General features: G+C 37.1%; 1 non-coding gene across 1 annotated transcript; it reads left to right on the top strand.

The window, feature by feature from the left end:
• The first annotated feature begins 3,523 nt into the window (after positions 1-3,523).
• Positions 3,524-3,596, top strand: TRNAK-CUU (transfer RNA lysine (anticodon CUU)). The gene has a single exon. It is a non-coding gene; the product is annotated as a tRNA-Lys (tRNA).
• Positions 3,597-17,066: the final 13,470 nt, after the last annotated feature.

The following is a 17,066-nucleotide window of genomic DNA, read 5'->3' as shown; positions in this document are numbered from 1 at the left end:
TTTTATGCTAAATATGAGAATTCTAAAGTAATATTGTGGTTGCTGATTTAAAAATATTACAGCTCAAGTCAAAATGACTTTTAGCAGCTTTATTTACAAAGAGGTGGAAAGAATGAAAGTGGAAAAATGTAGATAGAGACAGAAAGTACTGCCTAGCTACAAATACCCTAAATTTAATCCTAATGTCTTCAGACTGCAAATGCAAATCTCACCAGAATCCAAAGTCTTAATTAGGAAGCCAAAATCTAAGGAACCAGGAGACACTGAAGAATCCACGGAGAATCTACAGTGCACATGAGACTAAGACCACCAAGAATTTCACCAGAACTCACGCTGAAGGGAGTGTCCCACAGAAGGGCCAACAAGCAGAGAGGGTCTACTCACTAAAGAACCAAGGAAGGAATCACTCCACTCATCACCACAAGCCCAATAAATCAGAATCCAGGGAAAGAGTCTCCTCCTCTAGTCTGGCTCACCAAAACAGAGAGAGTGACTGAATCCTTGAACCGGCCTTTTAAAGCAGTTTTCTCAATGTTACTTCCTGTTGCTTCCCCACTTTACAGGAAACAATTACAGTCTTTCAATATGCCTAGCACTGCCCAGGGGGTCAAGGGGTGGGGGGCAATGATCTTTGGAGGTGTGAACTTACTCTAGTAAGTGACTTGTGAACTCTCTTACTTAGCGTCAATTAGGGGTACTATAAGTTCTTGATTTGCTTTGCTAAAAATAGACAAGGGGAGAGTTAATCCTATCTTCACAATTCCCCCAACCCCTGATTCTTTGGGAGACTAGTCTCCCCAATGAATTATTTAATATAGCTAGTTTATACCTCAAAAGATCTTCTAACTAAAGGTGTATACAATATTGCCCTTTCTAAAAGGAAACTACAATAGTTGGAGATAAGAGGAAAATAGAAGAGAGAGAGAGAGAACAAAACCAATGTTTGCTAGGAGTATTGACAATTTACATTCAGAACAAATGATTTGTTCAATCTCCTTCAATTCAATCTGTATCTTCTAATGTAGTGTAAGTTTCTTTATAGCACTTTCTCCAAACAGTTCACTTTCTTGATTCAAGGAGTTAGTGAACTTCTTTTCCTGAAATTTCTCTCAAAAAAATTTAAATCTTGAATTTTATGAAAATTATACATTTGTTATTCAATAGACAATTTTGAGAGATGTTTGGTTTGTTTGTTATTGTTTTTCAGTCCCACCTAACCCTTTATGACTCCCTTTGGGGTTTTCTTGGCAAAGATATTGAAGTGGTTTGCCATTTCCTTCTCTAGCTCATTTTATAGATGAAGAAACTAAGGCAAATAAGATTAAGTAACTGACCCAGGACCACACAGTTAGTGTCTGAGTCTAGATTTGAACTCAGGAGGAGGAGTCTTCTTGACTCCAGGACTGGTACTTTATTCCCTGAGCCACCTAAATGTTGTGGCTATTTTGTTATGACTTTAAGTATTATATATAGATAGATTTCAGAAAAATAAACCATGTATCAAAGTTCACAATTTTAAATTTTAAACCTCTTTCTCTTTTTTCTTGTTATATTGAAATGTTTGTGTTGTTGATTATTGTTAGAATGATAAAAAATGAAAATAATTTAACCTTATGCTTTTATTGGCTCACACATACCGGAGAGTATTTGTTAAGGAAATCCTTTTCCCTCCTTTCCCAGCTCTACAAAGTGAGCAATAGCAGTGAGGACTACACAACATACAAAACAATTCCTCTTCTTAAAATTCCCCAATATTTCAATGTTGAGACAGATGATGAAGCTCTGTAATAAAAGCAGCAACAGAATTGCCGGACTGATTATTCTTTCTGTGAAACCTGGAACAATGTTTGACTGCGGTGGTGTGAAGTATGCTATGAAGATTGGATTTAGCTATCTCCTGATTGTAACAATGAAGATATTTAGCTCTTCCTTTATTGTAAAGATAAAATTGTAATCTCCTGATTGTAACAATGAAAGTACTTAGTCCTTCCTTTATGGTGAAGCTAGAATTGTAATCCACAATCTATTTTTAGATTTTAATCTACAAAAAGGTGATTTTAAGTACATCTACTCATTTTAACCACAAAAAGGTGTTAAGTAACTAGAAAAGGCGAACTTACCAAAAAAATTGTTAAGTAACCCAAAAAGATATAATCTAACCAAAGAAGGTGAGAGAAAAAGAAGAAGAAAAAGTATCTGCTGTGATTCGTAGATGTGAAATTTAGGGGATGTGACACAAGAGGAAAAGATTCTTTAAAAAGAGGTCGAAAGGTCAGAAGAGGAGATATATTTAATTCGAGTTTCAAGTTGGATGAATGATCTCTGACTCAGAGTTGGACTTGGAGGAGAGACTGGAGACAGATACTTGAGGAGCGACCAGAAGACAGAGATCCAGACTTCTTTTCATTTAGATGGTTATCATTGGTGAGTGAAAGACTGACTTAGTGACCCCACCTTTTTGGAGGTGTGAAGGCTCCCGGAAAGGCCCATTGTCTTAAGACTCTCTTCCCCTGGTTGGGGCTTAGAAATTTCTAACTGGCTCAGAGGAAGCCAGAGTTTTTTCTCTCTCTCTTATTCCTTAATATCTTCCCTCTATTGTAAATAAACTACCATAAATTCATTTTACTTTAGTAATTCATTTGGGATTTAGAAATTTAAATCCTTGGAGACCACCTAATTAATATATTTCAGTCTCAACCACAATTAAAATTTAACAGTGCTTTCAAAACTTTCACAAATGCATAAAAAAAAGCAGAGTTTTAGATGAAAGAAGGATACTGAAGTATTTTATTATGGCATAAATTTGGATTCTACAGACTATCTGCAGCAATACTCCCAAGAAGACTGGAACTAGATTAAAATGAATTTGGGAAATATTTAACAAAATAAATATAAATAGAATATAAATCATGTTAATTTGTGTTTTTCTGACTCAGTGTGAAGCGTTTGAAGATTCTTATATATGATTTAGTGTTTCTTGTTTCTTTTTTATTTTAATCTGGAGGGCTCCACACTTCTTAGAGGCTTCTGCCTGCTTTGGGTTATACAAAGCAACTTAACTTTGAATCTCAGGTGAACTAATTCAAAATGTCATTTCATGCCAAATAAACCATTTTAGGCATGTGTCTTCACATTTCAGAATGGAAGTCATATCTAATTTCTTACCTGAAACAGTTAAGAATGGAATTAAGAGTGCTATAGCTGCCCAGTTATAACAAGATCTCATCTTTATCACAAGAATCACAGTTGTATAAACAATAGCAGTCAGGGAAGAGATGAATTGGCTTAAACAAACTTTGCTGATGCAACAAATACTCTAGAAATTTGTGTGGTGAACTAAGGAACTTAAAGGGAATTAAATCACTAACCAAAAAAAGTATCCTTTGACATATACAGAAAAGGATTATATTGTATGTACCAAACTCCTTGCATATATTATCCTTTGGTCTTTGTCCCAAAGGCCATTAAATGTAAGCAGAAAGACAAATTAAATCAGTAATTCTCAAAGTGTAATCTGAGGTTTGCCCGGCTAGCTCAGTCGGTAGAGCATGAGACTCTTAATCTCAGGGTTGTGGGTTTGTGCCCCACATTGGGCGCAATTTCTTTTGGGGTGTATGGGGTGCTCAGGGAGGAGTAATATCTTTAGTATGGAGGGCTTGTCGTGCCCTCCTAGGGCAGCTCTCCAGCCTCTGACCCTCACCTGACACCCAGCTCTCACTTGTGGCTCCCAGTAGCTGCTAGCATGCGGCAGCGGTCACACCCCAGGCAATGGCTTCAACAGGCCGGCTAAACCTTGTGAGGGTAGCCATCCGGTCGTTGTGGACCCCTGGTGAACCAGGGCTTTGCTCACCATGTGAAGACTGCTTCGGCTGAACAGATGGAAGAAACCAATAAGGTTCAGTGGCGAGGATGGCGACGCAGCAAAGCACTGTGGAGTGCTTAGGGCGTGTTGGAGCACAAAGGACGACACGGCCATCCAATGCAGCTGAGGAAGTCTCCAGGTGTAACGATTTTTCGTGCCAATGGGCCCAGGCTTCCAATGCCGAGAGAGTGGGACTGTCTCTGTGCAATGACTTTTCCACTTAAATCTTCATGCACAGGTGTCTTTGTGCACAAAAACACACAAAGACAATCGTCATCCTCGGTTACCGAGAGACGACGACGACTACTACTACTACTACTACTACTACTACTACTACTACTACTACTACTACTAGTAGTAGTAGTAGTAGTCTGAGGAATCCTTTTAGAGGTTCATGAGGCCAAAACTAATTTCATAATAGTATTAAGATGCTTTTATTTCTAATATAGTATATGTCAACAGGTATAACCCATGTAAACATCAACTTTTTTTAGCAGATTCCTGAATAATTTTTAAACATTTAAAGGAAGTCCTGAGACCAAAATGTTTGAGAACTGCTGAATTTGATTTACGAACCAAAGTTGCAACTCCTTTTGTAAAATGTAGGGATTGAGGGCAGGTAGATGGCTCAGTGGATAGAACATCAGATTTGGATACTAATTCCTAACTGTGTGATGGTGTGCAAACCACTCTTCTGCTTTGTAACAAATACCTAGTATTGATTCTAAGACAAGGTAAGGTCATTTTGGAATTGGGAACTATAATGTTTCTGGGGTTTGCTGCCATCTAATGACATACCAGTATTATAACATTGCTTAGGAAAGCAACCTGAGTTCTGTTTTCTTGTTTGATTAGCTCATTTTGTTAAAACAATATGTTAATGAAGATAAAGTCATGATTATGATCATCTATGGACCAGTTAGTTTCATTCCATTTTGTTGCCTTTCTAAGACTATAAATTGAAGAGTAGTTGCTGATCTGCATTAGGCACTCCAATAAATTCATGTTTGGATCATTAAAAATACATCTAGAAATAGACATAGATTTATAGATGAGGAAAGACAACAGAGCTAAGAAGAGGAGAGGGAAAGAAAATGTCCACAGGGCAAGATGGAAAGGTATATCTGAGATGCAAGAGCTGATTATTTCCAGTGCTAATTGTCTCCCCCTTTGGGGGAGAAGGGAAGGATGAATTGGAATAGGGAGAGAACTGAGGCAAGAAGGCCCATTAGAAGGTTTATAGCAACAGTACAATCAAAAGGTGATAATGGGGACAACTAGATGACTCAGTCGATTGAGAGGTAGGCTTAGAGATGGGAGGTCCTTGGTTCAAATCTGGCCTCAGACACTTCCAGCTGTGTGACCCTGGGCAAGTCACTTAACTCCCATCACCTAGCTCTTACTGCTCTTGTCTTAGAACCAATACACAGTACTGATTCTAAGACAGAAGGAAAAAGTTTTTTTTAAAAGAAGATAAAGGCTAGAGGGCATGGTATGGCCTAGTGAAATTTTCAGGATGAACTAGTAGATAGGGAGAAATTGAAGACTAGAGAGCAAGGATGATTAAAATAGCTATTTGTTGGAGAGGATGAAAGGGAATGAGATTAAAGATATAGTGAAAAGAACTGCCATGGGGGAAAATGGGACAGAGAATCGACAGGGAAGAGTAAAAGAATTTCCAAACTGAAGCAAGGGCCAAGGTGAGGTGAGCAAATATAAAGCTGAAGTGGACCCAGTTGTCTTGATTGCATGGCTTCCTCCAGATTGGGTTAGCAGAATGTGATAGAAGATCTCTTCTTCAAGGACCCCAACATTTGTTTAGATAGATAAAAACTTAAAGGAGGAAAGGTTGTCAAGTAAAGATGAAAGGGGGAGAGTCTAGAAATGGCAATAAGGATGCAGGGGTATACTAATATGCCCATCAGAACCAGTATGTCAGGGAGATATAAAAGTAAGTATAGCCAGTACTAGAGAGGATGGCCAGAGATACAGTGAACCCTGGGGTGTCTGTGAGTGACAAAAAACCGGAAGAAACAAGGAAAAGGAAGTGGTCTAAAGTGAGGAGAGTTTGTTGAGTTTAGAATGGGAATTCCAGAGGGCATAGTAGAAGAGGTGTAGAGAAAACAAGTGTTAAAGAAGTTCTGAAGTGAGAGTTGGAGATGGGGGAAGTATGCTCTTATTTACTGTCACTGTAATTAGAAGAGCAAGAGTTAGTAAGTCCACAGTGATGAATTCAGGCAAAGGAACAGTGGATGGTATCAGTCCTGGTAGTAATGAGAGATGAATAGGAAGTTCTCTGCCACTTCAAAGACACATTTGAAGTATTTATTAAGTGCTTACTCGGAGCACTTTGCTTAGCACTGGGAAAATACAAGCAAAAAGAAAGGCTCTGTTCTCAAGGAGCTTTGATTATAATGGGGAAAGAAAACACAGAAAATAAAGAATTGAAAAGGGAGATGGAGGGCAAAAATGTCTGTGATGGCATGATAGAAAAATAGCCTGGAAAATCAGGAGCTAAGATAGATAAATGAGCACTTCTTTAAATGAAGGTTTCTGCCCACCTCCTAACTCTCCAGGATACTTCTTTTAAACTTTTGTTTTGACAGCCTTCTCACACTAGAGATGTCTTCATTCTCATAATCTCTTCCTGTAATTAGTCAGTTCTTTGGAAATTCTGATGAAGTACCCAGCTCAAACATGCTTACTTCTTACCCAACATTCTAAACTAGTATTGCTCTATTATTTTTCTCTGCTTTGCAAGAAGATTCAGTGTTTTCTAGCATAGGTGCCTTAAAAAAAAAAAAACATAAGTTATCAATAAGCATATGAAAAAAGTGTTCTAAATCCCTCCTGATTACAGAAATGCAAATTAAAACAACTCTAAGGTACCCCCTTACACCTAGCAGACTGACCAATAGGGCAGCAAAGGAAAGTGATAAATGTTGGAGGGAATATGGCAAAATTGGAACACTAATACATTCCTGGTGGAGTTGTGAATTGGTCCAACCATTCTGGAGGGCAATTTGGAACTTTGCCCAAAGGGCTTTAAAAGAATGCCTGCCCTTTGATCCAGCCATACAACTGCTGGGTTTGTACCCCACAGAGATAATAAGGACTTGTAAAAATATTTACAGCCACGTTCTTTGTGGTGGCAAAAAAATGCAAAATGAGGAGGTGTCCATCAATTGGGGAATGGCTAAACAAATTGTGGTATATGATAGTGATGGAATATTATTGTGCTGAAAGGAATAATGAACTGGAGCAATTCCATGTGACCTGGAACAACCTCCAGGAATTGATACAGAGTGAAAGGAGCAGAACCAGGAGAACATTGTACACTGAGACTGATACATTGTGGCGCAATCAAATGTAATGGACTTCTCTACTAGCAGCAATGCAATAATCCAGGACAATTCAGAGGGATTTATGAGAAAGAACACTATCCACATCCAGAAGAAGAACTGTGAGAGTGGACACACAGAAGAAAAACATATAATCAATCACATAGTTTGATAGGGATATGATTGGGGTTTTAATGTTAAAAGATCACTCTATTGCAAATATGAATAACATGGAAATAGGTATAACCCAGTGGAACTGCTTGTCTGCTTTGGTAGGAGGGAGGAAAGGGAGAGGATCATGAATCATGTAACCATGGAAAAATATTCTAAATAAAACAAACAAAAAATTAAGTTAAATTTGTGTGGCTGTCAATGTTTTTTCCTTTATTCGATTCCTATTTTTTAGCTTGCCTTAATGAATTAGCTTGAAGATATTATAATTGCACACTCTGTCTCTGTCTCATCTCTGTCTTTCTAATTTGGTATTGATTTTGAGTTTGGGACTAACTAGTCAATAGTCTGACTACATAAGATAGTTGATTCACAAATAACTTTAATATAAATGGTCTTTTCCAATATGCTAAGATAACTTCATTTTTTTTATCATGTTATGTGTTGCTTGTTCCAATTATTCCAAGTATGCTCCAATTATTTTTTTAAGTTTATTTATTTAATTAATTAATTTAGAATATTTTTCCATGGTTACATGATTCATGTTTTTTCCCTCCCCTCCTCCCAACCTCCTCCTATAGTCAACAAGCAATTCCACTGAGTTTTACATGTGTTATTGATCAAGACCAATTTCCATATTATTAATATTTGCACTAGGGTGATTGTTTAGAGTCTACATCCCCAACCATATCCCCATCGAAACATGTGATCAAGCAGTTGTTGTTTTTCTGTGTTTCTACTCCCACAGTTCTTTCTCTGGATGTGGATAGTGTTCTTCTCATAAGTCCCTCAGGATTGTCCTGGATCATTGCATTGCTGCTAGTAGGAAAGTCCATTACATTTGATTATACCACAGTGTATCTGTCTCTGTGTACATTGTTCTCCTGGTTCTGCTTCTTTCACTCTGCATCAATTCCTGGAGGTTGTTCCAGTTCACATTCCAATGATCTTCTAAGGGAAAAAACATGAGGGCAAACTGCATGGCTCAGAAGAGAGATCATCTTTGTAGTCAGAAGACCTGGATTCAAGGTCTACCTTTAACACTTAGCACTTGTTTGATCCCATGGTCAGCCTACATAACCTCTCCAAGCCTTAGTTTTCTGATTTATAAAATGAAGAAGCTAGACAATAGTATCTTTGACCTCCGATATACATTCAAGAATTTTTGAGTTAATATGCAACTCCTTTGAATCTTTCATTTTATAATTCTGAACCATGGCTTAAATGGAACCATCGCTAAGCATGGTTAAGATAATATACATTTTATAAATCTAAATAATATTTTTCAACCACAGATTAATATAGCTCTCTATATATATATTAGCCCTTAACAATTGTTAAATTGAATTGAAATTTAGTTCCAAAGTAGTATGGCATAACAGTAAATGCATTCAATGTCTGCTGACAACAGATGGCAGCACTAGAACATAAGATTCTGCTTTTAGGATAACATCTGGAAACATATCAGACAAAAATTTTCATACAACCAGTGTACAAGTAATAAAGTACAGTTTATGTGCATATAGTAGATCTGTTTTAGCCTCTTAATCTCTGGATTTCAGCTATAAGAAGACCAAATAGGTCCTGCACAGTGCTCAGTTGAGAGACAAGATGATAGTACCCTGAACCAGTGAGCATAAAAATAGGTAAAACAAAACCAAGGAGTTGGATTATAATAAAAATGGTCTATTCTGCACCTAGTAGAATACTAGGCTCATTGAATTTGTAACTAAAAGACTTGGGTTTGACTCTTGACTCGACCTCTTAATAAATAGGTGATGTGCTCATTTGGGGCCTCAATTTCCTCTTCTATGAAGTAAAGGTAATACTTGCACTACCTCTATTCAAGGGCTACTGAGAAAAGTATAGGAAAGCATTTTTCCAACCTTAAAGAACTTTACAAATTTATTAGAACTATACTTAAAGAGATTAGTAATCTCACTGAGGTGAGTAATCTGTCCAATGAGGCAAATATCAAATGGTACATATTGTCCTATGTGACTTTTACTCATGTTCTCTCATAAATTTTTCATAGGTGATCTATCCAACATGCTAAGGATATTCCTCTAGATCTTCTGCTGAGTGGATACTAATAGATACTGTTACTAATACTAAAAGAGACTTCATCTGTTAGCCCTCAATTCTCACCATATAATTGGCCTATCTTTTTCTGTAGTCTTACAGTTCCCTTTATACATTTACCTTTTACATTCTCTTCACATGGTTCAGTAGTAACATTTGTTAAGTTTACCATAAACTTCTTCATTGTCTTTTTGATGACTAACAACCTTAGTTCTTTTTGTGAGACTTTGGCATTCTATAATTTATACTTATTCAACATAATTGGAAGAATATTGATGTTAAAAAAGGCAAATCTTTGGTTTTAGGAGTTTAGAGTTATTAAAGCTTGGAGATAGTAAAAACTGTGCAGTTTTTCAAAGATAATATAGCCTGTTCTCCTACTTTAACTGAGTCCAGTTTATTATCTATTAACAGCGAATGTCCAACATGGATTTATCAGATCAATGGGTTGTCTGTCTAATTGTGTATCAGTTTTTGGACAATAGGCATTTTCTATCCATTACCTCTCATTCACTTGTATAATGGCAAATACAAGAACTACTGCAGAATATCATCTGAAAAAGCTTTCCTGCGACTTCATATTTCTAACAAGTATGTCCTTGATAAAAACAGAGATTATTCTCATAAAGAGTTGGTAAAGATTTTTTCCTAAGCATATTTCTCTTGGATCTCTTTGAAAACCATCCCTATGTGTTTAAAAATTGCATTACCGCTAGCAGAGATCACCACTCTATATTCCTGACCTTCCATAAAGTCTTATTCCAATGGCTGTTTGTGGCCTAGAGAAACCATATAAGGTTTTAATAGAATACAAGTTCCTACTGCTTCTGCCATGATAGAGAGGTCCCATGCTTAGTCCTGAGAATAGATTATATCTGCTTTATAAGTAGGAGCCTAGCTTAAGAAGAAGGTTCTGACCACAAAGAAAATGTTACTTACCAATCTTGACATTCTTATAGAAATAATAACAGAAGAAAAAGAGAAAGCTGAAACTAAATGGAAGGGTAGTTTTTTAAAGAAGAAACTAAAGAGGGGCAGCTGGATGGCTCAGTGGATTGAGATCCAGGCCTAGAGATGGGAGGTCCTGGGTTCAAATTTGGCCTCAGACTTCCTAGCTGTGTGACCCTGTACAAGTCACTTAACTCTCATCACCTTGCAGTACTAATTCTAAGACAGAAGGTGAGGGTTTAAAAAGAGAGAAAGACAGAGGCCTAGAGAAAGACAAAGACAAAGAGACAGAAAGAAGCAAATTAAAGAAATAGAAGAGTTGACTTTAGCAATTGATCAGATGCAACAAGAAACATAATTTTGTGAGCCAATCAACAATTTTAAAAAGCTGTTATTAAGCTCCTCCTATGTTCTATGTTCAAAGAACTAGGCTAAGAGCAGGATATAAGAAGAAATGAAAAAGTTTCTTCTCAAGAAGCTTTTACATTCCACTGGAAAACTATAGCATGTACACAGAGAAATAAAGTCAAGATCATTTGAAGAGGGATGAACACTAATACCCAAGGAAGAAGAAGAAGCTTCCCATAGGAAGTAGCACTTAAGTTGAACTTGAAGGTAAAGTTTCTAAGAGGCAGAGATGAGAAAGAAGAATAGTTCAGGAAACTGAGGCAGAATACAAAGGCAAGAAGGCTGGAGACAGAGTGTTGATTTCTGAGAATAGCAAATTGGTCAGATCAAAATTTGAAGAAGAGGAGTAATGCAAATTAAATCTGGAAAAGTAAGTTGCAGTGCTCATGATAAGCATTTGCAAAAAAAAAAATGCATCATGAAACGTAATTGCAATTCATGCAACCATTATCTGTTGTCATAGAAAATGAGGTAATGAAATTAAATGAAGACATCAAGGGGGCAGCTAAGTGGCTCAGTGGATTGAGAGCCAGGCCCAGAGACAGGAAGTCCTAGGTTCAACTCTTGTCTCAGACACTTCCTAACTGTATCACCTTGGACAAATCACTTAACTCCCATTGCTTAGTCCTTACCACTCTTCTGCCTTGGAACCAATATACAGTATATATTCTAAGGTGGAAGGTAGGAGTTAAAAAAATAAATCAGTAAGTCTCTTTAAGTAAAATCATATTAAAAATGTTTAATGCTTGGGAACTTAATGAAAAATGTAGGCATATTGCTAGATAGTAAACAACCTGTTGGAAAACACAGCCTAAGAGGAAGAAATGAAAGGGACCAAATGAATAGATAATATAGATTTATATGTATATATCATGAATACTTCCTCAAGAAAAAAGTTGAGAGAAGTCAAATTTGGCAACCTAAAATAATTAAAGAATGAAATTGCAGTAAAGGGAAAATTTTGTTTACATAAATGAGTCATTTCTTATGCCTGTGTACAACCAACCATTACCTTGTTAGAACAAAGATTAAAATCACTACCAAATTAGAAGAAAAAATAATTGGAAATATATGGTTCATGAAATTGAGGCAATTCTAGCCTGCCTCATTCAAACAACAACAACAAAAAAACTATTCAGAAAAAATGAGAAATAGATAAGAGACATTGGTACAAAGTATCCCTATATCCTAAGGAAGTTTTAGCAACATAAATCAGTTGCCACAGTGAGGAGTACAAAAGAACCCAGAAAATACCTCCTTAGCTAGTAAACATCTGATTTTGTTCTGAAGAGATAAATGGCAAAAAAAAGAGCAACACTAGTTTAAAATATATATTTGTTCATAAAATGTTATGGATAGTAGCATAGAAGGTGATCATTGTTATTATTTATTCAAAAATCATTCATTAAGTGTCTACTATGTGCCAGATATTATATTTGATTCTGATGGTATAGACAAAAACAAGATAGTCTCTTTCCTCAAGGAGTTTACATTCTCTTGGTGGGAAAATATGCATACAGATAAATCAATACAAAATTTATACAAAGTGGAAATAGAGGAATTTTGTTGAGGGGCACTAACAACTAGGAAGATCATGAAAGGTTTCATACAAAGAACTATATCCATAGCTATTTGCTATTATTATTTTGGATGAAATCTGACCATTCCTCAGTCTCCTTTCCTGTATCTTCATCCAGGTCATGCCCACTAACCAAGGATATCCCATTGGACTCTGTCTTGAACTTTATTCTCTTCCTTCTCTATACCATTTCACCTGATGATCTCTAGTAATTCTCAGATCTAATTACCCAAGCCAAATGTCTCTGCTAACCTACAATTCCCCAAGTCTAACTACTTTTCATATATCTCAAACTGGATAGCCCATAAAAATCTCAAACTCAGCATGTTCATAACTAAACTCATTAACTTTCCTTCCAAACCCTCTCCCTTCCTAAACTTTCTATTACTATTGAGGGTACCACCACCCTTTTATTCCCCCAGAGTTTGTAATCATGCTTTCATCCTACACACTAGCTTTGCAGCAGCATCTGCTTGATCATTTCCCCTAGAGACAAGGTCAGTGCCACCTGTATGGGCAGAGCAATAAACTACAACTAGGGCTTCTGGCAACTGGAGAGCAGAAAGAACTTCATTAATAATTTCTGCATTAGCTATAGATTTTCCAGCTGGGGTTAAAAATCCTCTCTGGAGCCATAGTATCCCGACCGAGTGACAAATGCCAAAAGCATATCTAGAATCCATATAAATTGTTGCCCTTTTATACGTGGCAATTATACAGGCATGTTTCAGAACTATGAGTTCTTCCCCTTGAGTGCTAATATTAGAGGGAAGTGATGCTGACCACTCAGTGCCAAATTCGGTTACTACAGAAGCTCCAGTATAGCGTATGCCATCCCTCATAAAAGAGGAACCATCAGTAAATAAGATCAGATCTGAATTGTCTAAAGGAGTGTCCAAGAGATTATCTGGAAGCTTTTCTGCCATGGACACTAGTGTTTCACAACTGTGTAATGGTTCTCCTGAAGTTGGTAAATATAGAAGCAAGGTAGCAGTGTTAAGGGTTGTACAGTGTTTCAAGGTAATGTTTTCGCTATTTAACAAGGTTATTTCATACCTTGTAATTTGCTGATCAGAAAATGCCTGTGTTTTATGCCTTAGCAACAATGCTTCTACCTCATGTGGGCACATAATTGTTAATGGGCATCCTAATACTAGAGCAACAGTTTTTGTCACTAGTAAGACTGTAGCAGCTCTTCCTCTAAGACATGGTGGTGCTCCTGATGCTACTGGGTCCAGTTAGGCAGAATAATAAGCAATTGGGCACTGAGAAGGTCCCAAAGTCTGAGTTAAAACACCTGAAGCTACCCCTCTTTGCTCATGTACATAGAAAGTAAATGGCTTGTTGTAATCTGGGATACCTAGAGCAGGGGCAGACAGGATAGCCTGTTTTAGATCTTATAGGGCTGACAAGTGTTCTGGCTCTAATTTGAGGAGTTCAGGACCCAAATCCTTTGTTAGTGCTATAAGGGGTTTAGTAATTTCTCCATAGCATGGAATCCATTGTCTACAAAACCCTATTGCTCCTAAAATTGCTCTCAACTCTTTCTTAGTGGTAGGAGCACTTAAATTTTGAAAATTTTCAATTCATTTTAGAGAAATAGAACAGGAACCCATAGTCAGGATGAACCCCAAATATTCTACTTTAGGGAGACACCACTGAAACCTATCCTTCAAGATTTTATGCCCTCTTTTGTGCAATTCCAAAAGAAGGTGCTTACTATCTTCCTGACATGCTTCTGCATCTGTTGAAGCCAAGAGTAGATCATCTACGTATTTGATTAATTTGCTATTTTTAAATGTTATATTATCTGTGTCTTGGCTCAAAATTTGTGCAAATAAACTCAGGCTTCCCACATAACCTTGGGGCAGACGACTTCATGTATACTTATGAAAGTAAAGATATGCCTGGAGTTCTCATGTGTGGAAATGGAAAAGAAGGCTGAGCACAAGTCCACTACTGTAAAGTATGTAGCTGTGCTAGGAATAGAGGAAATAATAGTATTTATGCTGGAAACTATGGAGTGTCTCTTTATAATGTGATTGTTCACAGCCCTCAGATCCTGCACAAATCTATAGAGATGTTTGCCATCGGGCCCGCTTTTTGGTTTTGTAACTGGCAGGATGGGTGTGTTGTATTCAGATTTACAAGGGATTATTATTTCCTGTGCAATTACTGGGGTAATACCCTCTATTGCCTCTTTTGACAGGGGATACTGAGGAATGGAAGGAGGTGGGCTAGATTTAGTTTTAATCTGCACAGGAATAGCTGATTTAAATATGGCTACATCAGAAGAAGATGTGGCCCAAAGGAACTCTGGTATATCTGTAGGTATTACAAAGGTGGGATGCTCTTTCCCTTCCTGACTCTCTGAGAGAATTACAGGGAATAAATTTAAAGATTCCTTGGGTATTTCCAATGATAAGGAACCATCTGGGGAGCAAGTTATTGTGACTCTGAGTTTGCATAGAAGGTCCCTCCCCCAACAAATTTAAAGGGGAGTCAGGCATCAAAAGGAAGGAATGTTGTAACTTTAGGGGTCCTGCAGACACCATTGTAGGGGAAAGTTTTTTAACCCTTTGGGGTATTCCCGACACTTCCATTACATTCTCTGAGCCAACAGAATAACAATGTAAATCAGGTGTACTCTCTACAGACCTGGAAGCTCCAGTGTCTAAAAGACAATCATAATTGGTGTTACCCACCTTTAGGGAAACATGGGGTTCATTAGTATAGGGGGGAAGTGGATAGGGACAATGGGTAGTAGGACATCAGGGTCTGGAAAATCAAAGGTTGTATCCTCTGATTCCTGTGCTCCAAGCCCCCTTCCCTCCCCCCCATAGTATTTGGGAAGTTCCTTGGGCACCCCCCTGAGGGGCATTAGCGCCTCAAGTATTTTTTGGATGAGCACCACTTAAGTTATATTGTTGTGGAGTCATTTGGTTTGAGTTATCATTTTTGCAATATCTATTCCTATAGTTATCATTCCTAAAGTTGTGGTTTCCATAATCATTATTATAGTTATTTCCATAATTATCACTTCTGTAGTTTCTATTAAACTACAGATAATACCTTCTGAGTTCCTTGAGTAAAGTTCTACACTCTATAATTCTGTGGCCCTTCTTCTCACAGAATTGGCAGGTGATGGATTGATAATTAGATTCCTGGAGAGGGGCAAGTGCCATTGGTTGAGTATCATTCCCACTTTCCATTTTAGCCATCTTATCTTTTAAACATCTCAATTCTTTCTTTACTTCCTCCACGAGATCATTATTTTCTTCCTCCTTTTCTTTGTTTCCCTTTGAAATATATAGAGTTGTTTTCCAAAATTCTTCAAGATCCATCTCTAGTCATCTTGGGCAGTGTGTTCTAAAATAATCCCTAATCATTTTGCAAGAGTTATTGACAAAGTGCCTTCTAACTTGTCTTATGCAATTTTCTTTAGATAGATCAAAATCCCAAACTCAATTATTCTGTCCATGAAGCTGGAGGATGTCTCTTCCTCATTTTGCTTAATTCTTTCAAATTCTGTCCACTTATCTGTACTGTATGCACACTCTCTCATTGCTGTTAAGATGGCCTCTCTACAACAGTATAGTTGTAAATAATCCTCAGAGTTGTTATAGTCCCATTCGGGATCCTGAAATGAGCCCCCAAGTTTTGTTGACATGAGAAATTATTTTATTTTTCTCATGTTCAGTTAAAAAAGCCTGTAGCAAGTTTTCAACATCCTTGTAAGATGAATTATACTGAAAAAATATGTCTGTCATACTTTTTTGTTACTAGAAAGGGATATTGTTCATATGTGGGAATATTTTGTGTAAATTCATTTATTTCTTGGGGAGTAAACGGTATATTGTGCCTTAAAGTCACCACATCCCCGTTTCTTCCTATTTCAGGTACTTCTCTTAGAGGAAACAGGCCTCTAATTGAATTTTGTACCTGTGGGTCAGTTTGACTAAGACGAGTTTCTTTAGAAGGACAAGATTTCCTTTGGGCTAGAAGTGGCTTTTGTGAGGGAGAAGGAACATTAGAAACTGGGATTTCACGAGAAGGGTCTTGGGGATTAAGTTCAGCCAAGATTTGCAGACCATGAGAGAACCATTCTGTTAGCTGAGCTATAGGGAAGGTGTTTTCCATCTATTTCAGGGAAGGTTTCTAGCTATTTCGGGGAAGGAAATTTCCTAAGAGGTTCAGAAACAGGTCTGTCAGGATCAAACCAGAAATTTGGTGGGGTGGATATTTGCCAATTGGTCCTATAAGAAACATTTTAAATTGTCCAATTGGTGGCTTGCATGTTCTCCTGCATTTTAGCCTCAAATTTTTTATTTTCCTGTGTTTTATATTGCATGTTTTTTTATGTTTTCCTGTGTTTAATCTTCAGATTTTTGCATGATTTTCTATATTTTAGCTTCAGATTCTTGCATAATTTCTTGTATTTTAGCTTCAAATAATTTTTTTCATGTTAGCATCTCTAAACACAGTACTGAGGAGTAAAAAAAAATGACATTACCTAATAATTTAAAAAATTGGAGGTATGCTGAATTCTTCAATGTTCCTAATTCTTCAACTGCCATATAAATGTCGAAGAATGTAGTATTCATTTATATATATGTTTTGTAATTATTTTCCTAGCAGGCTTCACAAAACACATGGGGAGCAGGACAAGGCCAAA

The sequence above is a fragment of the Monodelphis domestica genome, chromosome 2 (genome assembly GCF_027887165.1).
Source record: "Monodelphis domestica isolate mMonDom1 chromosome 2, mMonDom1.pri, whole genome shotgun sequence".
Classification (NCBI taxonomy): Eukaryota; Metazoa; Chordata; class Mammalia; order Didelphimorphia; family Didelphidae; genus Monodelphis; species Monodelphis domestica.
The sequence above is the reverse complement of the archived record's forward strand: the minus strand, read 5'-3'. Positions and strand labels throughout refer to the sequence as shown.